The following is a 25,393-nucleotide window of genomic DNA, read 5'->3' on the forward strand; positions in this document are numbered from 1 at the left end:
CTACAACTTTGTAGAAGACACCTAATTTCTATCTCTCTCCGTTGAAAAGTTAGTGTTGGCGCCATCTATGCGATCACAGATGGAACTAAAGTTTTCTAACCAAAACATAACTCGTATTATGCACTACAATTCTTCCGAACACACTAGTGAGCTAAATCTAACCATTATTCCATAAAAATGTTTAGTTTGTTAGAACCTAGTACTGATACACTACCATGCACTGCTAGGCACCATGTAAAACTGACTCAGACATCACTTCGTTATAAGTTTAATAACTTTTCTTGTTCGAGTCGGATCGCTTTGTAGTCTTCAACAAAGTTGTAGATAATAGAATTATCTTCTTAAGTTTCACTTTTGGTGATAATCTGATGTATACAGTGACCCCTAGCGGTGAAAATGTTCGCAAGTGGGTTTTCTCCATGTAAATTGTCGAAAAATCCCATACAAACTTCAAGCACGTTGGTCCGGTAGCTAGACTTGTTCGATTTGGCTCAAATTTGGAGCAGACACTCCCGGTGGGAGTAGGAATCGACTCAGGGGTGGGCCGATGGGGGTCATTTTTTTTCTGTCACTCTAGTGTATACACCTAAGAGATCAGAAAATGTGAAAATGTCATTGAAATAGCAAGGCCATGAATTCGACATCCATTTTTTCATCGGTCATATCTAAAGTTCCGATGAACAACCGCTGGTGACTTGCCTTCAATCATATAGGGACAATATTACCCTCTAGAAATTTGTTGAATATGCGTTGCCTTTTTTCAGAGTCAGGCAGGGCCTTCAACAACTTAAATTTGATTCGATCTGGCTTATTTTTATTGTTGCATGCCAAGCGAGCTAGTGAAAACACCACCAAAGAAAACAGTGTTTCGTTTGGGGTATCATGAGAAGACACCACACGGTAGGAGTTTTGTGCCGACACAGAGTCGAAAAAGGCTTTCTTTGCGAAATCTTATATCCAGCGATTCGAAAAGTACACGCTTTCATTAGTGCTGTTTCGATTACGCCTACGCCTGGCAAGAAAGCTCATCGATGTTTCTTTCGTAAACCCGTTGACGGACAGGCGCCAATATTCACGTTTTTTAGTTTTCTTTTATTTTTTTCATGGGTGATTTTAACGTAGCATATTTTCTAAAATCCCCAGGAGTAACCGACGTAACCTAAAAGTCCTCCACGTGCAGTCTGAGACCATCTGCGGGCATTCACACCGTGTCCATGATTCGTCTTAGTTTGATTCGCGGTGCCGAGGAACAAGCCAGCCAAAACATGTACTCTTCCTCCGGAGGAAGTTTTTCGTTTGATTCATAATGTTCTTATATAGTGAGCACAGAGATAGTTACGAATCCGTGTTATTTGATCTGTGTTCAAAATGGTCACATTGAATTTGTCGCAAATATCATGTAGTGGGATAGAATGGTTATCAACCCCATGCCGTACCGTGGGAGTTGAAGTCACCTAGAACTAGGAATCAGAATCAGGATTCTTTGCGAGCCAAGTTCACCTTCTTTGCTAATTGCAAAGAACCACTGTCGGAGCAGCAAATAATAACCCAGAAAGAACTCGGCGTTTGCTATCCCGGTCTGTTGGATGAGACAACTTACCTTGTCGCCCAGCAGTAGCAGATCAATAGCAGCAGCAGTGGAGAGAATTGGTGGTAAATAAACACGGTAAAATTTATTGATTAATAATAAAATTCACTTGTTTTGAAGTTATGCTGCTTCTTTAGTTAATAACTTTTCTCAGCGAATTTTCACAAACTTACAATGTTCCACGAATGTGTTCAGTAGAAGAATACCTTTATAAATATATAATGTTCTCATGAATTGATTGATGAGGTGATTTTTTAGGAATTTATTTTCAATTTTAACCGATTTTCCAAACTAATTTCCACATACTTTGAAATTTTTGGAGGGTCCGTAGACACATCCGATCAGTACCAAAATTTGCACAATTACTAAGGGCCATAAATGGAATCAGTAGAGCCTGGTGGGGCTAAAAATCAAAAATTGAACCAGTCTATTGGACAACCAACAGCAGTGGTGCTAAAAAAATGAATATTTTATCAATCGTCAGAGCATCAATCGGTTTCTGCTTAATAACTTTTTTCTCAAGCATCAGATCGTTTCGTGGTTTTCGAGACTTTTTTTCTTTGTTAAATTTCCTATACAAGCCACATAACGATTTATTTTTAGGAAGTAATGGGCGACTGCTGGAGGAATTATTTTGTAAAAGTTAACTTTCCCATACAAAATCCCATGTAAACTTTAAACAGTGGGCGCAAATATATAGTTTCACCGATTGAGCTAATGCCCATCACATAATTTAGTGAAACTCAGATATAAATTTGATTCAAACCTTGCCGAAGATTGTTTGACTGCGTACACACAAATGATCTTTTCCCTTTCGCAGCTCACACCGAATGAGCACGCTTTGCATCAAGGCGTTCCTATTTATTGACTTTTCAATGCAGATGGAAGGCCATCCTTTTGTGCGATAAATGAAAATATTTTCATCATTCGTTTTGGTGTAGCTTTCGCTTAGTGGCAGAGGTGCCACATTCACTGATTTTCTGGGAAGGAATTGCAAAAATCTTCGAGTTTGTAGATTAATTTGAAAAATATTTTCTTATATAATTATTTTTAATTTTACAAATTAATAAAAAGAACTTCCTAATAAAATTCTTTTTCCATTATATATTCATCCTAAGGACGGTTTGCATACAACTATGACACAAATCCATCTACAATGAACAGCGCTAACGGAAAATAAGCACCACTAATTCTTTACAAGTATTTTGTTAGTCCTGAAAAGGACTGTTGGCAACATTAGAGACGCGTGAATTTACTTATCTTCTTCGGGCAACTTTCTTGGCAGGTTTGGCGGCCTTCTTTGGCTTTGAGGTCTTCGGCTTGTTCGCTGCAGCCTTCGATGTTTTGGTGGCATTTTTAGTGGCAGTTACTACCGCCTTTTCAGTGACTGCGTTTCTTAGCCTTTGGCTTTTTGGCCTTCTCACCGCCACCACCTCCGCCAACGTTTTTCTTCTCTCCCGTGGTAGCCGATTTGATAGGTCATCCGATGCAGCTTCTCACGACCACGCACGTCTGTTATGCACTGCGTCTTACACACGTCTGGCTTTGAGAAAAGCTGCGACACCCCTATTTATAGGTTTTATCATTAATGTTGATTCCCATTTAAAGTAGTTTTTGAACTAGTTAAACAAATTTTATATAGCAAACAACGTTGCAAGCGTTGAACGTTTTCCTTCCGATTTATGAAACAAAATTGGCAATCCGTTTAGTAGAAGAAAAGTAATTAAGGTTCAAAATGTACGTAACGCTTTCGCTAATATGCACTACTATCGCTTTCTCGCTCGTTCTCGTGCCGTGCATGAGCCTTTCCTTTCCGTCCGGCTTCTAATGGCATAACCAAAACTAATATGCCGGCTTTTCCCCACCAACTGCTCTCGTCAAGCAACCCAATACGGATGATCATAGGAACAAACATGTAGTGGACCTATATAAACTTTTCATTATTTTATTGTTCGGTTGCTGCACCATATTGACGGCTCTGTGCGGGATGGGCTAAAAATTTTCACTATTCCGAGTCGTTTTCGAAAGATTTTTCAAAACACTATTTTTCCGTTGATAATGAATGTCCTACATATTCCAAAATTTAATACAACATTGGTACAAATATTTTCGATAAAATGCCGAAGAAATTGATAAAATCCATTTAGTACAACAAAAGATATAAGCGTTCAAAATCTTACATCATTTTTCTTCCGAAATTTTGAAAAGGGGCCTTTAAAGGTAAGTCGTTAGGCACGACAAAGTGTCATGACAAATTTACATGAAATGCCTCGTGCATGTATAATTGAGAATAGTGCCGTTGACGTATGTCTAATATCCGACCTCACAGCTCGCGATATTTGTACTATCATAGTCAGTATACTGTAGATAACCAGAATAGAAAATATATTCATTGTTCGGCATATTTGCCATATAATGAACCATCACCTTCTGATGGCCTTCCACTCATAATTGGTAGTGACGCCCATGCCCATCACATAATTTAGTGCATCTTAGATATACTGGTTTGACGGAATACTTAAGCAGAACAAATCTGCATATGTCTATGTAATGAATGAAATCCCACAAACATTTTCACAGTCTGGCTGGGGAAATGGGTTCGATGTATCTCTCTGCTCCGACAGTGCGCATGATTTGGCTGACTGGCTCGTATCCAATGAGCTGAAATCGTCGTTATATGATCATAAGTACATCGTCATTGATCATTTATACGCCTCCCCAGACACCGTTAATTCTACAACTTGGGACATCTATGAAGGGTACTTCGCGACTAGGTTTCATGAGTATTTTCCACCGATTGAATCCAAAGGGGAGAAGTAACTTGATTTAGGTTGTGGGTAAAACAAAAACTCATTCATTGAACTAGCTTTTGCAAATTCGAAATCTAAATTAGTAATCGGATGTCGAACTCAAAAGGAAGAACTTAGAATTTCAAATGCTGTTTTCCTTATTATTTTACGGTTTATATAGACCATCAGCTATAATTTTAGAAAAGCCGACTATAATAGGATTATTGACTTCCTGTCGAATATCCACTGGACTGAAATTCTCGACAATGATGATGTCGACGTTGCAGTGCAGACCTTCTCCAATGTTATGAGCTATGCTATCGATCGCTATGTACCCAAAAGAAGTGGCCTTCAATCTAAGCACCCAGCGTGGCACACTGCCGAGCTGAGACGGTTAAAAGCGACTAAAAGAGCCGCTCTGAAGAAGTACTCCAAGTTTGGGGGCTACGTGTAGCACACGTTCATGTTAACCAAGTCTATAAAAAGACATCGAAGCGTTACCATGCCGATTACTTGCGAAACGTGCAACCGTTTGAACCTAAAACATGCTGGAAGCATGAAAACGAGCAAAGAATAAAATCCGGGTTGCCTTCAACGATAAGCTATTGAGGACGTATGAGCTTTAGTTTACAGGAGATTTGCCAACTATTCTCTGAAAAGTTCGCGAGTGTTTTCTCCAACGAGAACCTGACACCGACCCAGGCTTAACGCGCGGCTCTTAGTGTACCTCAATTATATCAGTCTTTGAACTCTATCAATATCGACAATAATATGGTGCAACTGGCGATTGGCAAAATAAAGGCTTTAACTTCGGCAGGCCCAGATGGTATACCAACTATGCTCTCCCAGTCTAATTGAACCTCTTTGTCATCTGTTTCAATTGTCGCTAACAACCGGAGTATTTCCCGAACTCTGGAAATCCTCCTTCATGTTTCCAGTTCACAAAAAAGATGATAAAAAGATAGTTGACAACTACCGTGGTATTACAAAGCTAAGCGCAGTTCCTAAGCTGTTTGAAATGGCTGTGTTGGAACCCATCTCCAGCCACTGCAAACAGTATATCTCCGAGACTCAGCATGGATTTATGCCGAAACGTTCAACATCTACGAATCTTCTGTCGTTCACAACATATGTTAAAGATGCCATGTCGGACGGCCTTCAAACTGACGTTATCTACACGGACAAGATTAATCACGCTATTGCAGTGGCAAAGTTGGATAGACTTGGCTTTGGTGCTAATATTCTCCGTTGGATGCAATCGTATCTCAGTGATCGTCGTCTAGCAGTCAAGATAGGTGATTGTGTATCCGAAGAGTTCTTTGCTTCATCTGGTATTCCGCAAGGCAGCCATCTCGATCCATTGATTTTTCTACTGTATTTCAACGACGTCAACTTTTGTTTAGAAGGACCACGGTTGTCTTTCGCCGACGACCTCAAGTTATACCATAGAATCCGGAATACTGATGATGCAGCTTTCCTTCAACGCCAACTGGTAACCTTTGCGGAATGGTGCGAGTTCAACCGAATGACCCTAAACCCCAAGAAATGTACGGTCATTAGGTTCTCGAGGAAAAAACGCCAATTCGATTACTGTCTAGCTGAATCCACGATTGACAGAGCGAATTGTGTCAAAGATCTCGGAGTTTTTCTCGATGAACAACTGACGTTTAAACAGCATATCAGCTATATTGTCGCAAAGGCATCACGCTGTTTGGGGTTCATAATGAGAATATCTAAGCACTTTTCAGATATTTACAGCTTGAAATCTATCTACTGCTCACTCGTTCGATAAACTCTGGAATATTGTTCAGTTGTGTGGAACTCTCATTATCTTAACGGTGTCCATCGAATTGAGACAGTACAGCGCAGATTTGTTCGGTTTGCCCTTCGTCGAATGCCTTGGAGCAACCCTCACCAGCTGCCAAGTTACGAAAGCTGGGGTTTGCTTATTGGGATCTGCGGCGGGATCTAGTCCGTGCTATCACGATTTCGGATATTTTACAAGATCGAATTGACTGCCCCGAGCTTCTCAGTGCGATAAATATGAACGTTCGCCCTCGCGCCCTTCGCAATAATTTAATTCCTCCAATTACCTCTTCGCCGGACTAACTATGGAGTAAACGGTGCCATCATTGGTTTGCAGCGGACCTTCAACAGAGTGTCATCCGAGTTCGATCTTCACATTCCACGTAGCAAATTACCATTTGACTTTTTAAATAGGTTAAGAAATTATCATTAGGACCACACTGTGTTCGTTGATATCAATTATAAATAAAGATAAAATAAAGATAAAGATAGTTACCCGATCACTCCTGTAATACTGAATATTTGACTGACGAACTGGCTAAAGCAGGCGCTACGATTGATTTCGTTGGTCCAGAACCAGTTCTACCCTTATCGATCAGTTGGATCAAGCACAAAAACCACTCTTGGGCTTCATCCGAACATGCCAACCATTGAGTTTGTAGCTTGCAAACTAGCGTTCAAATTAAGACTTTGTGCCGGAAATGTGTCCAGAAAGGTCAAAGAAATTTTTGCGTTTTTCCAAGCACAGTTGCAGTATTATTGTCAGGGCGCTGACTAGACATTGCAAACTTAATTATCACACGACTAGTACTCAGCATGCTGAGTATTATTCATGTGATCTTTGTGAATCCGATTACGGGAAATTCACATCACCTGGTATGTAACTGCCCTGCAGTAAAACAATTGCATATTCGAGTTTTTGATAGGGAACCATCCCCATACATAGCCGAACCTACATAGCCAGGTGGGGTTTATTATTCCTCCAAGAATTCTTTCACCTCTCTTGCCCTTTTTCTCAGTTAAATGAGGATGCGGCTTGGAAAGGCACAAATTTCTACATAACATAGGGCAAGAGATTCTTATTTCTGGTACATGATATTGATTGATCGTTATTTTCCAAGTTTCCATTTCTTGGAAATGCGTATTTCGGCTGTGAAATTTATAAAAGACGCTGCGTCGTTTTTGACACTGATCAGAGCTCCAAAATTTTCCAGTTGTAAAATGGAAAAAGTGTTGGCATGGATATGTGTGGAATAGTACATGATATTTCAACCGCTCCCGTAAAAAAAAACAAACGGAAAATCCAACCTGCTAAACGTCCCGTTTCACCTTATCCTGCACCTTGCCTAAACCGAAACAAGTACCATTTTAATTGCCTCGCATTTCAGCCCTTTTTTCTCAATTATCACCATCGATACGAAAATTAATACCTACTTTGATGAAGAGCGACTAGAAGCCGGAACAAAAAAAAAAAAAAAGAAACATCCGAAAATGAGTAAAAACCATTCGATTCCTGCTCCGCTAAATAGGACAGTAGGCTGCGCCTGCCTGCGGCTGCCGGGGGTAATTAATTCAATTAACACCGCTGCACTCGAGCTGAGCCGGGTCGGCGGTCAACCCCCGGAAGGGAGAAAGTCATCCCGGAACGGGGGCCCGGAGAAAACAAAAGGATAAATAAATAAGCAATAAACGCATATAAATTATATTTCGTGGCGTCGTAAGTCTTTCTTCACCTGCCAAAGTCGCGGAGGAGGCGGCGATACATTTCAACATTAAGATGAAAAGCGCAATCTCATGAATATTGTTTTCAGTTTCAATTATAATAAATTCATATTTTAATGAGCTATTTTTTTCGGGGAAATGCTCTGCAGAGAGAGAGAGCCATACGTATCTGATTAGGCAGCATAGAGCTATCGTCGGACATCAGTAGGCCTTGCCACCGGCTAACTCAACAAAAACATTCACAGCAGTTTGCTGTAAGCGTTATAAATTATAAAATTACCATCAATTACCGCACAAAAGAACGACTATGATGGGAACGGATGAGGAGTAAAAAAAAACTGAAGAGTAACAGAATACGTTCGGCGGACGAAGGTGTGCAAGATACGAGAGATGCCCCCGAAAAGCTGAGAAAAACGGAGTGAATCAGCAGCACACAGCAGCAGTCTGCCAGAATTTTCGCCCCAATCGCTTCAGTGAATGAAGCGGGCAAAATTGGGCTAAACACTGTAATAAGAGATGCGAGAAATATTTAATTTTGTTATAATAATAGCAGAAATCGGTTGAACTACGCTACGCACGGGACTCGTCTTATCGGAAACGTAAGTCTGGATTTTGTGAATGAAAATGTGTGGGCAAGGAGATGGTAGATCATGGTTACTACGATCAATAATGATGAAGCTTATGGTATAGATTCTAAAATTTCGTTGAACTGCTGAATAGGCCGGTAGCAAAACTGCTTCCGAACTTCCGGATCTGTAACGAATTTACGTTGTGTTCAATTGCTCCGACTAGAAAACATGTGCAAATCTACTTAACCTTGCTCGTTTGAAGATGTTTTTTAAATTTTCTATGAACCAGTTAATCAACCGGAAATTATTGAGAAATTTATTATAGACGGTAAAAATTTATCAAGTTCAAATTGAGTTAGCAATTGTAAACGATTTCCCAATGTCAAATAGTTCATCGAAAACTGCTCCAGTTCATTATCGGCCCACTTGGTTTACTCGTTGATAAACGCAATGGCACATGCATTCATAAACGAACATTGCTCAAGTGTTACCGATATCGAGCGTCTATTTAAATTTAATCACTATACAAATGAGTTCACATTTTAGCTTAGCTCCGTTTGAATAAGGCGCTATAAGAAAGTGATGTTTGCTTTTGTACTGATTAGGGGAAAAAACCTCGCGTATGGCCACCCACCCGCCTACTGTCAATCAATTTCCTGATGTTAGTGTGTACTTGATCATCCCCCCTCCACCTCCATCCTCAATCTTTCAACAATCTTAGAATATCACCGTCAGCAGGCCGTGCCCATTAGAATCGCTGCCGTTTAGTTATCAGTTACAGTCTCAGAAATACATGGCATACTGCGCGATTGACGTGCAAATGACACTGGTACAAAAATCGATTAGTCAGGTGCAATTAAAAACAATACGCCGACACAGTGTCACCTTTGGATGTGGATTTTTTTTTGTGTCCGATTAATCGCTGAACTGTGGGTATTCCGTTTCCGTAAGCAGGTGATTATCATAACGAATTTTGTTTTGGTGGTTGATCCCTCCACAAGGAAGTGAGTCACATCCTGCTAGTGATTGGAAGACTTTTTTCGATCAATAAAATCGCATAGCTATTAGTGAGAACAGTCAGGAGTCACAATTCACTGTCAATTGGTGTCAGGTGGAAATCTAACCGTCGTTGTTGTTGTTGCAATGTTGAAAGTTTTCAAGCGCAAAACTGATAACGCCGGGTATTGGAAAGGCAAATATCGTGGAGACACGAAACAAATTATGCCGCTTGTCAATCGGTATGTAAACGTCTGGGTTCGTTCTAATTTATTATTCATTGATACCACTTATCGGAGCACTTGCGTTTATCAAGATTTCGAGAAAAAAAAATTCCCGCCGAACGGTAATGACACTTTAAAAACATGTGCGACTGCGGTGACGATTCCCGTGTCCCGGTTATCGCAGTCGACCTTTTCACCGAACGAGACATTGCCCTGATTTGATCGAAAATTGTTTTTTTTTTTCAGTGGGTGTAAATTATTGCAACCTGGTTTGATATTTACAACTGAACGAAAGTCAAATTCCAACTTTGGTGTGATAATTGGCCAAATCAACCAGCGCCAATACGGTTTGAACATACTTTCGATTCGGACAAAACACTTGACAGTTTGTATGGTGTCAGTTTTTCAACTGCAATAGCCTCAATAAGTCGGTTTCAAAACTAGAGAAAGTGTTAAAAAATTGATTGGGCTTAGATTTGAAATCAATCTTTTTGAACAATAATTCAATTTGGTTGTGGCGGCCAACAAGAAGCAAGGCACCGATTCCGATTTCTTAACAGTCAGTGTATATTGTAACAGTTAAAAAATACCTGCAAAATTATCATTATATATGGGTGCGCGACGTTTGGCATAAATACGTTAGGCATAAGTACGTTAGGCATACATACGTTAGGCATAAGTACGTTAGGCATAATGGACGATTGGCATAATGTACGTTAAGCATAATGGACGATAGGCATAATTCACAAAAATATAAAAATAATCGAAATGCTTTCGTTAGAGATTTCGCTTGTTTTTTCAGGTTAGGTAAAAATGACGCTTTGCTATACCATACCTTCGCATAACTCTAGCGAGAGACTCCAAAATTAAAAATATGATCCGAGATATTTACCCTTTGCAACTGTAGAGCTTTTTTCTCTATTTTTCTGCAGACGAGATGAAGAAAATATCCCTTCAGTTTTGATACAAGCAAATTTTTAGCCTTTTAGATGTATTACCAATACAGTTGCATCCAAATATTTTAAAAAAATAAGCAAAATAATGAACAGACTGTTGTAACGGCATTAAATTGGCAAGGGACTGGAAGGTGAAGTATATTTTTCAATGTTAAGAGCTATAATATTCAAGGGAGAGCAAGGAGTTGAAGATCGGTTCCGACAGCATGAAATGCAAAGTTACTTTAGGCTCATCCGGACATGCCGCAGACTCGGGTGATTCGCATTTCTAATCTCAAAATATCCTGACTCCTGTGGTAGCAGACAAAGGGTGAAGGTTAAGGAAACTCTTTCCACGCTTTACTAAACTTTCTTCCTTCAACTCCTTGCTCTCCCTTGAGTACTATGGCTCGTAATATTGAAAAATATACTTCACCTTCCAGTCCCTTGCTAATTAAATGCCGTTACAACATTTAACAAATTGACTCAATAGGATGTTAACAAAAAAAATGGGAAAAAATTAATGAACAGACATTAAGTTTTGGATCTAATGGAAACTGGCAGTGTTATGTACAGGATCCACATCAGGCTACGGATTCTACGTTCCTTTTTCGTTTCGGTAACTCATCACAGTAGAGGAATAAACTCTCTCTCTCTCTCACATCAAACAATTTCCGTAGTGCTATTTGTGATGGCCTCGAGAATACAGTTACTGTGCTTAAGAATATGGGAGATAATCAATATAGAACCATGCATCATTCTTTCTTTCATGAGCTGTTCTTTTAGGTTATATATTTTCTTCTTGGACAATTACACCTTGCATGCATGAAGAACTAATCTAAGTTAATCCTTTCATGCCAACTTTTTTCTATCGTTCATAGGGTTCAAGAAACACGAAAAACATCCTTTGAAAGATCTTCTTTCGCAGTGCTGGAAGCTGCTCAACACAATTATCCTAGAAAATTTTCAATACTCTATATGCTAGAAAAAGATAGTCGAAGATACGCTTTAGCAGTTTTGAATTAAAAAAAATAATGAAGATATATCAAAATTTCATTTATCAACGTCAACTGTCCATACCTCTGGTGTTACTGCTTCAGCAGAGTTATATCAGACTAATAGCAATAACTTCAGTTCTAAGTTCTAATAGTCCCAGTTACTGGTCTTCCTTGTTTTTGTGAGTAAATTCTGGCTAAATCAAAAGTTTTAGCAGTTTAAAAACGTTGTTGTTTACAAACAACATAGGCATCAAGGGGTTGATGTGCTTTATTCATACCTTAATACAAAATAGACTGATTTTAAACAAGAGTATTTATCCTATTTCAGAGATGTGCAATTTGTTCATTCGTTCATTCGATGTTCATTCGTTCTGTATCTTTTATTTGAGTGAAGATTTCTTGAGGTATATACAATAGAATGAAATGTTAATCAAGTTTTATCAGCTTCCAGATTAATTCCAAAAAATTCAAACATTTGCGCTCTTACCACCCGAGGCTGTCACCACCAAAAAGTTATTTCCAAGATACTTCAATATGATAATTTATGTCTAGCGTCCATTATGCCAATCGTCCATTATGTCTAACGTCCATTATGCCCAACGTCCATTATGCCTAACGTCCATTATTAATTTATAACATTGTTTCAATAAATTTTTAACCTCTGAGGTATTACGATTGAAACGAATTATATGGGAAATTCCAGTGAGACCTTACTAACCTACCTGTAACTACGGAACCAATAGTCAGAACCAAATAAATTTCAATAGTAACCAATAGGATTACTGTGTCTTTGATTTGAAATTTAGTTTGTGAAAATCTGTCAAGAATTCGCTTGCAAATAGATATGATATTAGCTTAGGAACTTGGCGAGTTCCCCGGGGGCATCAAGAATCGTCATAAGTGGTCAAAGCTACGACCCGCAAACCCAAGTAATGTTGAACCCTTTTTGATACGTATTACATCATTCGGACATTATGGTATTACCAGTTTATATGGGAATTCCCTGTGTGACCGTACTCTTGAACCCATAACTCCGGAACCGGAAATCAACTAAAAATTCAATAGCAGCTTAGGGGAGCGTTATTCCTTTCAGTTGTAACTAAGTTTGTGTAAATCGGTTCAGCCATCTCTGAGAAAATTGTGTGAGTTTAAGTGACACACACACATTTTCGGATCTTGACGAACTGAATCGAATGGTATATGGCACTCGGCTCTCCGGGCCTCGGTTAAAAAGTCGATTTTTACTTCCATTTTTATTCTTGTGTGACTCTTGGAACTAGTAGTAGGTACTGAAAAAGCGCAACAACAGTATCCACCTAGAATGTACCTAATTTGATTTTAGCGTACACAAACAAGTTTCTGTAATTTTATCCCATCTAAATATTGTACATAACAGCTATATTATTGTTGAAATTGCATAAGCACAAAAGTTTACTCAGATTTCTGGATAAAACTCCAAATAATGTTGAATTTATTTGAGTATTCGAATATACATTATAGAGCATCCTCAAAACTGAAAAAAATTACAGCGAATTTCCTGAAATGCTTCTATTTCGTAAGAATTACAATGCAAAAGCTACGCACATTAGGGTGGGACAAAAAATAGATTCCAGCTCCGAGCAACTTTTTGGGTACCATTTGGGTCCTAGAACATCTGTGCAAATTTTTAGCTTGATCCCTGAAACTATATTTTTGCGCCCACTGTTTAAAGTTTACATGGGATTTTATATGCGAAAATTAACTTCCACACAATAATTCCTCCAGGAGTCTCCCATTGCTTCCTAAAAATAAAACGTTATGTGACTTTTGTAGGAAATTTAACACAGAAACAAAGTCTCGAAAACTACGAAACGATCCGACGCTTGAGAAAAAAGTTATTAAGCTGAAACCAATTGATGCTCTGACGATTGATAAAATATTCATTTTTTCTAGCACCACTGTTGTTGGTTGTCCAATTATATGCAATTTTGTTTTGATCTTCTCTTAATGTCTCCAAATCATTTTTTTATACTGTTTGGCCACTTCGCAAGAGTTTTGAGGGATAAATTGAGTCTTCTTTTGTACATAATAAGAGAAAATTAAAGGCTTTGTATATAATTCGACCGTCAGCAGCAATGATGCTATGAAAAGTAAAATTTTCATCAATCTTCAGGGCATCAATCGGTTTTTGCTTAATAACTTTTTCCACAAGCATCAGATCGTTTCGTGGTCTTCTCGACTTTGTATCCTTGACAAATTTCCTATAAAAATCATACATCTATTTATTTTTAGGAGGTAACGGGTGACTCTTGGAAGAATTAATTTGCAAAAGACGTTTTCCCCATACGAAATCCCATGTAAACTTTAAACAGTGGGCGCAAAATTATAGTTTCACCGATCGAACTAAAAATTTGCAGAGTTGTTCTGGGAGCTAAATGGGACCCAAAAAGTTACTCGGAGCGAAATTTTATTTTTTTCATATAACCATGTCCCACTCTAACGCACATGCACAAACAGTGTGCATAGAAAAAAAAATCCGACATTAAATTCATGAACAAAAACTCACGATTTCGTGAACTGAACGATTTGCGAAAATCGTGACCAAGTTGCTTAAATGATGGATAATAAACCTCGTATTTATGAAACTATGTGTGTTTTCAAAAAACTTCGTTCGCGCAAAAATGTACATAACGTTACATGTTTTGTTGGGTTACTGTGGTTGTTCCCTGGACATGTTAAGTTTTTTTATGGTTCTTATTCATACTTTGTAGTAGATCAATTAAAACAATGTTCATAATTTCAGAGCTTTACTCGCGATATTCGTAATTTATATACACTTTTTCGTGATATTTTATTCACGTGTTACGTGCTGGATTTTTCTGGCAGAATAGCGTGACTTATGTTCATGATTTCAGTCACAATTTCCGGATTTTCTATTCACGTTATCGTGATATTTTTCCACAAGTAGAGTGATTTGTGTTCATGATTTCGGGATCATAGACACGATGTTTGATATTTTAGTCACGAGTAGGGTAATTTATGCTCATGATTTCAGGCACTTAGCCATGATTTTCGTAAATTATATGCACGTTATCGTAATATTTTATTCTTGAGCCCACTTTCGAATTCAACACGTGGAGTAATGTGACTCATGTTTAATAACTATCGGATGTTTTACTCCGAGTAACGTGACAATGATATGGTTCATAAAAGCGTAACTGGTGCGCGGTATCTTGTTTTGTGGACTACATCACGAACACGATTTGTGGCTCCATAATATATTTTTGGTGCTCAGCGTAGTTTTCGTTTTCTGCTCAGATATCATATTGAATCCTATCAAATGAATAGCGATGATCCAGCTCCTAATACTTTTTCTTATATCTGCTGCTCGCACTATTACTAGTCGCTAGAAGCTGGACATAACTTTCAAAAACCTAAATTTAGTGAAATAGTTCACTAAAATTTCAAGTTTGTAACAATCAGTCAAGAATTTGCTGAGAAATAGATGTGACATTATCTTACGAACTTTGATTGTTCCCCGAGAGTATCAAGAACCGTCATAGGTGGGCAATATTTTTTTGAGAAAATTGAGCGATTTTATTTGACACACACATGAACCCACAGACATTTTGCGGTCACGACGAATTGAATCGAATAGTATGTGACACTTAGCCCTCTGGGACTCGATTGGCAGCTCGATTTTTTGGAGTGATTGCCTAATATGTATATAAAAAGGCCAAAAATCATTTATATTTCCAAGCCATTTCCTATCGGTATTGCAGAGTAGATTTGTTTCGTAATGAAATATTTGATGGGTCGATTGATTTGAGATAACAACCAATGAGAGTAGTACTGTTTGTGAAATCTTTTTTCTGGTTGTAGCTTCGTTGAACGGTTGCCTTTTTAGTTTAGCTGTGTAAATATTTTTTGGTAATAGATGTTCAAGAACATTGTAAGCATGTTTGGTTATATTCAAAATAATGCTGTTCGAATAATACTTCTAACATTAATAGTATTATTTCAGCAACAATTATTAGCTGACAATTAGGTAACATATATATTTTCGAAATCTGAACGGATCTGATTGTTTCAGATTTGGACGAATCTGAAGCTGACAGGTCCATACAAGTACCAAATAGTGTTATAACTAGTGTATTAGGAAAAGCATGAAGATTTAAAATAACTCATTTGCTCCTTTTATAAACTGGCGGTCCAGAAATGGACGAAAACAAACATAACAAAATCGAATATGATTTTTAATTATTCGAGTTGTTTAAAACGCACAAAGAACATCAATTTGAAGGAACAATGTGAACAATGGACTAGTTCGCTATGGGCGTGTGTGACAAAGATCTATTTTGCGGAGAGTACAGTCGCAATGAGACGATAAGGTATTTATGGAACATTATTGTCATGTTTGTTACCACTTCAAGCAAGGTACCTTCAATGCACATATCTACATTATAGAGAGCAATATACCATTACATTGTACGATTGATAGATTACAGTGAGGACCCGATTTTATCAGCCCCCCATTTTGTCAGCCTCATATGAAAATTGATAGTTGGTAGTTTGATGAGCTCTAGCAGACGAACCAAGTCGAATTCGAGTAACTTTTTCTTGAGCATATTTTTCTTATCTTAGAGATCCTTAATATGAAAAAATTCAAAATTTAATTTTATTTTAAATTTTGCGCTCTCTAACTAAATAATTGGAAAGGATTATGAAGCTAGGGACTAAAGAAGAATATTTTAAGAGGTTCTATTTGTTAAAAAGAAAGAAAAATATATGTCAAGATTTTGTCAATATCCACGTTTTAACAGCCTAAAATTCACCAAAGGGCTGTTAAAAACGGATCTTCACTGTATTAGAATTGTCTAAAGTTGATGTAAGTTATTATGAAAATTCTGCTAGTTAACTTGAGTGCTTGTGCTACAGAATTTGCGAAGTTGAATGCTGATGAAGTACTATCTCTGATATTCGACAAAGGGGAGGGAGGGGGGATATGATGTAGAAAGAGATGGTGTGAGGGGAAGTTGTGAGTGGGCTGGTGGAGTATGCAACACCCACCCGCAAATTATACCCTCCATCTGAAATTTGAAAAAATCGGTTCAGTAATCACCGAGTAATCGATGTGACTAATTCTGTAATACGTCCAGAACCTGAAAATTCCGGAACTGTCGATAGTTGACATTATATTCAAAGAATCTTTGATTGGCCATCAGTGATCTAGACTTGCAAAACGAAATGATGTGATGATGGTCCCACCTCATACCCCCACAAAGGTGTGAGCTGAACGATTTATCTAGAAGATAATTAATATTTTAACTCATGACAAGACCAGTTAACAAAAAGAAACGGACTGGTTAAATTTGCAGACATAGCCTTTCCTTCAAAAGAACGTAACCAGATACAATTCGAATATTTCGCCAACAACCAGGGTCCATCAAGAAAATTTCCATTCCGGGAAGATACTTGATAGAATCGGGAATTGAACCCAATAGCTTCCAATTCCGATAATTCTCTGTAAGACTCCTCCCGCCTGACCAAGACATCGGTACTACCACCTGCTAAGGTGAGAAGTGACGAGCCTAGTGGCAATGCAGAGTCCGGCTGAGTTATATCATCCACATCAGACCCCTTTATTCAAAGTTTCCTACCATTAACCCAAGGAAATCAAGGGATATTCCTATCCGAGAACATCCTTGATTGATCAGTAATTGAACCCGATATCTAGTTAGTTATCAGAAGGAGTCATCAAGCCCCATACTCAACGAGCTAACTCCGTTATTACCCCTATCGCAGCAATAACCGAGATTAACTCTATTGTCGAGCAAAGTCAACACAACTCCATCATCAAATCAGACCCTGATCACAACAAAAATCTAAAAGCTTCGATTCAACCCGATGAGCTTTTAGTGCTGGTCACCATGTTCGATTTCAAGTTAGTCTCTATCTGCTTTTGTAGACATCTCAATATTTTTTAATAACTTTAATAAACAAGTAACAAAAATCCATCATCATCATAGCGAATATAATAATTTAGTGTGACTAAATTCAAATATTAGAAGTGAAAAAAAAAAATACAATCTTCGTGGTATTACATAGTTATTCAAATAACTCCAAAATATTAAAATCCAATAAAATCTGTCTACAAAGCAGATTTTACGTGTGAAATACATAGTGTTTTGAACTCCGCCAATGCTGCTGTACGTTTAATATGTCTAGGCATCGAATTGAAAAAACTTATTCCTTTGTACAACAAGGAGTTCTGTGATCTACTAAATAAAAAGTTTGGTGTTCTTGCATCCGACGCGTTTCTAGTGTTGTACCTATGCACATCACTTCCTCTTTCAATTCGATCACACAAATATCGAGGCAGCATTCCATTAATAATTTTAAAAATGAACACCATTGTAAGGTAATAAATTCTTTGCTTCACAGAGAGCCATTGTAATGCATCTAGCATGAAACTAGAGGAAGTGTATCTGTTACGTTTTTAAATTAATCGCTTGATTCTATTTTGCAATCGCTGTAACCTCAATATTTGTGTTTGATTGGCAAGAAACAAAATAGACGGGTAGAAAAATAGATTTATATAATAAAATTTTACTACTGATTGTTAAATCATTTTTCAGACGACACAATATACCATACTTTTTAGCAATCTTTTTGCTGACATTGTCGATGTGAGACTTAAAGGTTAACTTTTCATCAATGATTATTCCAAGATATTTTAATTCACTAACGCGATCAATAGTCTCACCGTTTATTTCAACGTTAACGTCAGACCTAGTATTAGCTGAAGAGATAATCATATATTTAGTTTTAGCAACATTTAACTTTAATTATTTAAATTTGAACCAACGAGCAAGGGAATGCAAATCTTCGTTCAAATGCGCCACGCCTTCATCTACATCCTTAGCTGCAATGAACAGAACAGTGTCGTCAGCAAACAAATTTAAGTCACAAAATCGTACAAACTCGCCTAATGTCATTTATATACATAATAAATAAAATACGACTTAAGACACTACCTTGCGGCACTCCAAGAGGATTGTCGAGAGGACTAGATACAAAATCGTTAAAACTAGTTTTCTGAGTTCTATCATATAAATAGTTTTCAAACCACTTATGTGCTATCCCTCCGATACCAAATCGCTCTAAAGTTTTCAAAAGTAAAGGTCTCGAAATTGTCTCAAAAGTAGTCTCTTTAACCTCGATTTTCTCTTTCCATTTTTCTAACACTAGATTCAAAGCGGTTTCGGCATCCCGATTGCTCCGGAATTAGCAAATTATTATTATTCAAATAACTCATTAGCTGGCCCTTAACAACAAGTTCTAAAATTTTCTCTAATGTGTGCAACATGTTAATGGGGTGGTACTCTTCGGCTTTATCCGTCCCAGTAACTTTGGGAATAGGAATCACAAGTGATTCCTTCCAAACTGTCGGCACGTGCCCAGTTTGTAGCGATTCATTTACAAGGTCCAGCAGATCGTGTCCGATGACATGAAAGCAATCCTGTATCACTTTTGCGTTGACGTTATCGATACCAGCCGATTTTCCCAAAGAAAAACAAATATCTTTCAATTGTTCAAAAGTGATTGGGTGAAATCCATCAAATCTACAGTTAATATCAATCGGCTATGTTATTTCCACAGGTTCACTGACCAGCTCAATACTTTGATTGATCAGTTGCACACTGTTAGCGAAATAACTGTTCGATTTTTCTGCTATTATTTGCTCAGATTGTTCTTCTACCCCGTTAAAAGTTATGGACTGCAAGGAACTAGTTTTAGGTTTAATTAAATTCTTTAGGATTTTCCATAACTCTTTGCTGTTGTTTTGATGTTGATCGATCTTCCTTTGAATGTACTCACATTTGGTATTTTTCAAAGCTCGTGAATAAATATTTCGCGCGTGTGTGTACCCATTCCAAAGACGTTCACTATTAGTTCTGCAAAATTTCTTGTACTTTTTATCCCTTTTACTTTTCAGGCGCAAAAGATCTAAAGAGTACCAGCTGTTCGAGTTATTTAAATTAACATACTTTTGAGAAACTAAACAATTTGTACACTCTTTTAACACTTCAACTGATTTGAATTTTGGTCGTTGAGCCAATCAATATTGAAATCGCCCGAAATTACATTAAGTTTACTTAAGTCAACGAAATTCTCCCACCAGTTTTCTAAAATTTCTAAAAACCGTCGATCGCTTGAACTAGGAGAATGGTATACTACTGCAAAATTTCCCATCTGCAGGCGTCTTTCAACTGATATACCCAAGAACCAATTATTATCAACTGATTCGTTTAACCGAACGTTGAATTTAATCGATTCTTTGGCGTAAATAGCAACTCCACCGGTATGTCTGGAATGAGATAGGCAAAAAGCAACTTTATAACCCGGAATGCTATACTGATCAAATGCATCAGCATCAACAATATGTGTTTCTGATATTAAAACCAACAATGGACGTTTGTTTTCTACAAGATGTCGCATTGCGACAAAGTTTGTAGATAACCCAGTTATATTTAAATACAATGATTCAGACAACCTCTCGTTTGTTAGTTGCTATTCACTTGACAAAACGTTGCTTTTTTAATTCTAGCAGTCTCCGATATACTGAACACTGCTTACTAAATGCCGCATGATTTACGTCCAAATTCATTTTACGTTCATTATTCTTTTTAATACAATTCACGCATTTAAAATCCGTTGACGAGCATTCAGATGTTCTATGAGCTCAATTACATCTGGAGCATGTTTCTTTATTCACGCATCCCGTGCTCTTATGACCATATTCTCCACAGTTGAAGCAGCGCAGCACGTTAAAGGCCTCTAAAACAGAACACCTATCCCAACCAATGTTTACCGCACGGGCTGACATCAGGCTGCTATAAGTGTCCTTATCAACTTCAATTATAACATTGTATTTGTTATATTTGATGCGTGGATTTTGGAAATTGGCAACAACTTTAACATATTCAAACGGAATACCCTCATTCTGACTCTTCAATAAGTCAATGAAGACTTCTTCAGAGTATCGATCACTCATCCCCATTATTTTCAACTTCGGTTTACCGGGTATCGGTATAACAGCATTATACTTTTCACTTAGATTGCTTACAATGTTTTCTTTCACCGATTCAATATTATCCCGAGTTGCACACACCACAATAATCGAGCCATCTTTACCGTTTTTAAAGTTGCTAATTTTGTGCACCTTTGGATCTAATTTATTTTTTAATTCATTCCTCGTGTCGTCACTCGATTGCAACGGCTCGACTAGTTTAATCACAATGACCGGGCGAGCCTTACGTTTCGTTTGACTTCTAGTTCTAATTTTATTCGTCCCAGTAGCTCCCAAATAAACATTCGCGTAAGTAATTCTACTATTTTTATCAAAAACCTCGTCATTATTTCCATCATCGTCTATTTCAATTAACATCGGTTCATCTTCTCTATTCGTCAAAAATTTTCGTTTTCTACTGGGATTTCCGTCAGATTCAGAATGAACCTTCCTATTACTAAAATTCCTCTTTCTGTTCATTCCAACTAATTCAATTTCACGCTTAACATTTTCATTAAAACTACTTTTCAAATCTTCCAACTTTTTGGCAACACTGTTTTCCAAGCTAGCCAATTTACTCTCGAGAGAGTTGTTTAAAAACCTGATCAGTTTTTCTATTCCGTTTTCTACTGCGATGTTTATCTGTGCATCGATGTTTTTTTCGGGCATCAGTGTCTGAATCTCTCGCGAATTAGTAATTAGTCGCGAATGGAAGCGAATTGTTCCATCCAAATTGTTCCATCTTATCCAACTCAATGATTATCGAACTGACATCCTGCACACCAGGAGGCTGGCCTGATAAACATTTTGCACACTTGTAGCAAAGACTTGCATTATCAGCCACCCAATTTACCATGGCCTTTGTTAACCCGGAACATTTTTGATGGTATTTATCGCCGCAAAAAAAGGCATAGTACAAGACCTTCGGCGAGACTCACCGTGCCCGTACACTTTGCACACAGGCCAGTCATTATAGGCAAAATAAACAACAGCTGAAGAAGCGGGACAAAAACAAAAAAATATCACACTGTGTCACCTCGCTGCTGGGAAACTTACAAAGACAGCCGATGCAGCGAAATGAAAACCGAAAATCACAGAACAATAATAGTCTGTATGACTACACACTATACTTATCTGAATGGTATTCCGATTAGCGATTAGCGCCCACAATGTTTTCAACGAAAAGCAAAATATTTCTCACAAATTTAAACGATTGCTTCCTGCACTATGTACACACAAGTTACCATATTCACTTTCACAAAAGCAATCAATGTGATCTAGACTTGCAAATAGAAATGGATTATTAACCTTTGAAGTAGTACGATTGTACCGGTTTATATGGGAAATTCCTATGTGGTCGCAAAAACAAACCTGTAACTGTGGAACCAAATATCAGATATGAATTAAATTCAATGACAGTCTATGGGAGTATAGTATTCTTCATTTGAAACGAAGTTTATAAAAATCGGTCAAGAATTTTCTGAGAAAAAGGTGTGACAATAACTTATGAACTTAGAAAGTACCCGGGGCATCAAGAACCGTCGTAGGTGGCCAATGTGGTCAAAGCTGCTTAGAATGATCATTAGTGACCTAGATCCGCAAATCCGAGTTATGTTGCACCCTTTTTAATATGTATTACACCATTTGGACATCATGGTGTTACCATTTTATATGGGAATTTGTTGGTTGACGGCACTCTTCAACCCGTAACTCCGGAACCGGAAGTCCGATTGACAAAAAATTCAATAGCAGGAGCAAATAGGGAAGGATTGGGAGCGTTATACCTTTAATTTGAAATCAAGTTTGAGCGATTCGGTTCAGCCATCTTTGAGAAAAGTGACATTTGTCAATTTCGACGAATAGAGTCGAATGCTATATGAGACTCGGCCCTCCGGGCCTCGGTTAAAAAGTCCGTTTTCAGAGTGATTGCATAACCTTTCTTTATGAGAAAGGCAAAAAGGAAAAAAGCATGTAAATTAAATATAAAAATATGTAGAGTTCTTTGGAGACAAAAATTGTTGGAATAGGAAACCTGCGTCATGTTTAATTGCATGCATTAAACGTTCATTTGCAGAGTTCTTGTACACTCTTTATTTACGTGTGACATCATAATCAGGCCCAAATAGCTTGGTTTTGATCGACGAAATGACCTCTTTCCAGATATATGTTGCCCAAAAAATTTGATTTCGAGCCCATGTAGACCTTTTTTCTAAAATTCGCTTATTACCTAATATTGGGAATACTCCAATTTCTCAAACCCCCATAACTACTTGTCTAATCGAGTTTCGACACTTTTGATATACACATTATGACAGAAATCCTGCGGTGACTAATCAAATGCCTCTGGAGGTAATTTTTTGCACAAAACATTTAAAAAAATTGAGGAACCTTCAAGTTAAAGCCCCAATAAACAACAATAGTAACAATTAACAAAAGCCCCCATCGGAAAATTGCAAAACCGATTGATTGGTCCAGTAGATTTTAACTTATGATGTACACCGCAAAACATGTTTTCGACGAGGCACCTACGGAAACTCACTGTCCCTCGCTCAATTTTTAGTATTTTGAGAAAATGTTGTTCAATTGAAGCGTTATTATATGAAAATTGAGCGAAAATACTAACACTCCCTGCACCACCAGAACAAATTTTATAAACATGTATCTTTTTCACCAATTTAACCCAGGGGTAGGAAGCTACAAATCTCAATTCAAATGGCGATACAACGTACCACAACTATCTATCAACTGTGTGTTCCAAAATAATGACAACTTCATAAGTTACCATGATTTATCCACAGCTGCTGTACATCAATTTATTTATACTAATAGGCCTACACCCCGTTGTCTATCCAATCAAAAGTTGCTAATATGTGTTTGCATTATGTTGACAAAATAAATAGCCTACTTAATTACACCAATGAATTGAAAATTACCAATAGTTAGAAATAATTGACTCACCAAACATCACGTAATTCATTGCAAATATCCGGATTTATTTGAGTTTGTTACAATTTGAAAACAGCAAGCAACACACATATCCAAGCAGGCGCGAACAATTTCCACACAATGCCGACGGCAATTCACCACTCGTCGTAGTCGCAGTTTTATTTCCTTCGTTTTCAAGCACTCGTTATTTTCCAATGCAAACTGGGAACAACGTTTTCTTTTCCATTTGTTTTTTTTCTTATGTTATTATTGCATCATTGTCGCAATCACATTATAAACAACACAATCTTCTATCGATCCCACTGTCACAACTTGTCAGGCAAAATCAAATTTCCTTTCTTCGCCGAAGCACAAAAAAAACTCCGAATCTCTTTAACACATCACCAAACACTTCCTTGACTGGCTAATTGATTGTTGGTCACCTATGAATAGTATCGCCAATTCATCCGGCTGTATCACTACCGGGGGATGGATTGTATCATACACACACGCGCGTTTCCCGTCGCGAACCGCCGGGTCAGGTTGATTCACGCTGACCGTTCTGGATTTCCGTCGTCGTCGTCGTCGGTCAGTTAGCCAGTCGGTGGTGATAGCGTAGAAGGTGGGTGGAGTAGTTTCTCATTAACGCGCAACCACCCTCCCCAAAGTAAGCAACAGGAGCCACGACTGCAGACAGACAGACAGACAGGAGCAAGAGTTCATCAGCTACGCAACGACCGTTCCGCGAGGTGAATTCATTCCAACGCCAAAAACAAGGATGGTGTACCGTCCGAGCAGCAGGATAACTTCCGCACACAACGGTCACGACGACCGGCAAACACTACACTCTGATGGGGAGCACGCTATCACGAACCGGATACCGGCATCAACTATCGCAGCACGGAGCAGAACTATACTGTAGCGCGATCGCTGGCGTGGCCTGGTCGCTGCAGGCAAGCTTCTTGGGGAGCCGAGAGCAGCGCTGTGTTGTCAATCTATCATCGTTCGACTCGAACAACACTAATTAATAAAGTTATAAAAATCAAATAGATAGCAGCCAGGAATTGTCCGCTGTTGGGGCGCCGTGGCGGCACGAAGAGGTGAGCAAAGTTGATTTTTGCACCTTTTTTTTTCTTCGTTAGGTTCCGCCAAAAAAAAGGTGTCCACCCGGCCGAGTCAATCGTCAGTTTTCGGGGTTGGTGGTCCTGGTTATCTCATGGTGGTGTATACGGGAGGGGAGGATCATTCTAGCTCTTTCACTCCCCCAACTCCAACGGTGACATCTGCGTGTGTGAGTCTCGTTCTCTCTCTAACGTCCCACGGCATTGCACGTGCATGTCCCCACCGTCCCCGCGAACAACGGAAAAGCACACATCAAACGATGCTGGCTGGTATCTATCGCAGTAGCCGTCGCCGTCAAATGCCTGTGTAACGCTAACACGAAGAGGAGCAGCAGCAGCAGTAGTAGCAGTCACAGGGCCGCGAACGAAGGAGCGAGCGAGTGAGCGCAACAACAAACAACGAAAAAATAAGCAGAATCGACGATAAAAAAGCACATGCGTTTTCACTGAAACGTCAAATGGGACTAAGAAAATGTGCCGATTCGTATTGGAATCGCTTTCGATACACTACGGATAATCGGGCGTCGAGCGACGACGTGGGGGCCAGAGGGCGGCCCGTACGGCGAACGGAGGAAAACAATAAGATCAGTGGCCACCCGCGATTTGCCTGTGTTTCCTTCTGCTGTTTGCTGCCGTGCTGCTTTGGGGCTGTCTTCATTGCTCGCGAA

At 38.5% G+C, this 25,393-nt stretch overlaps 1 protein-coding gene across 2 annotated transcripts in view; it reads right to left on the reverse strand.

Annotated features, from left to right (window-relative positions):
- The window catches only part of LOC131678920 (uncharacterized), a 466,403-nt gene extending 441,237 nt beyond the window's left edge, over positions 1 to 25,166 (reverse strand). For both annotated transcript variants that reach the window (XM_058959364.1, XM_058959363.1), the window contains exon 1: positions 23,638 to 25,166. The gene's annotated coding sequence lies outside the window, so the exon portion shown is untranslated. The remainder of the gene's footprint in view (positions 1 to 23,637) is intronic.
- Between the last annotated feature and the right edge of the window lie 227 nt (positions 25,167 to 25,393).

The sequence above is a fragment of the Topomyia yanbarensis genome, chromosome 2 (assembly GCF_030247195.1).
Source record: "Topomyia yanbarensis strain Yona2022 chromosome 2, ASM3024719v1, whole genome shotgun sequence".
NCBI lineage: Eukaryota > Metazoa > Arthropoda > Insecta > Diptera > Culicidae > Topomyia > Topomyia yanbarensis.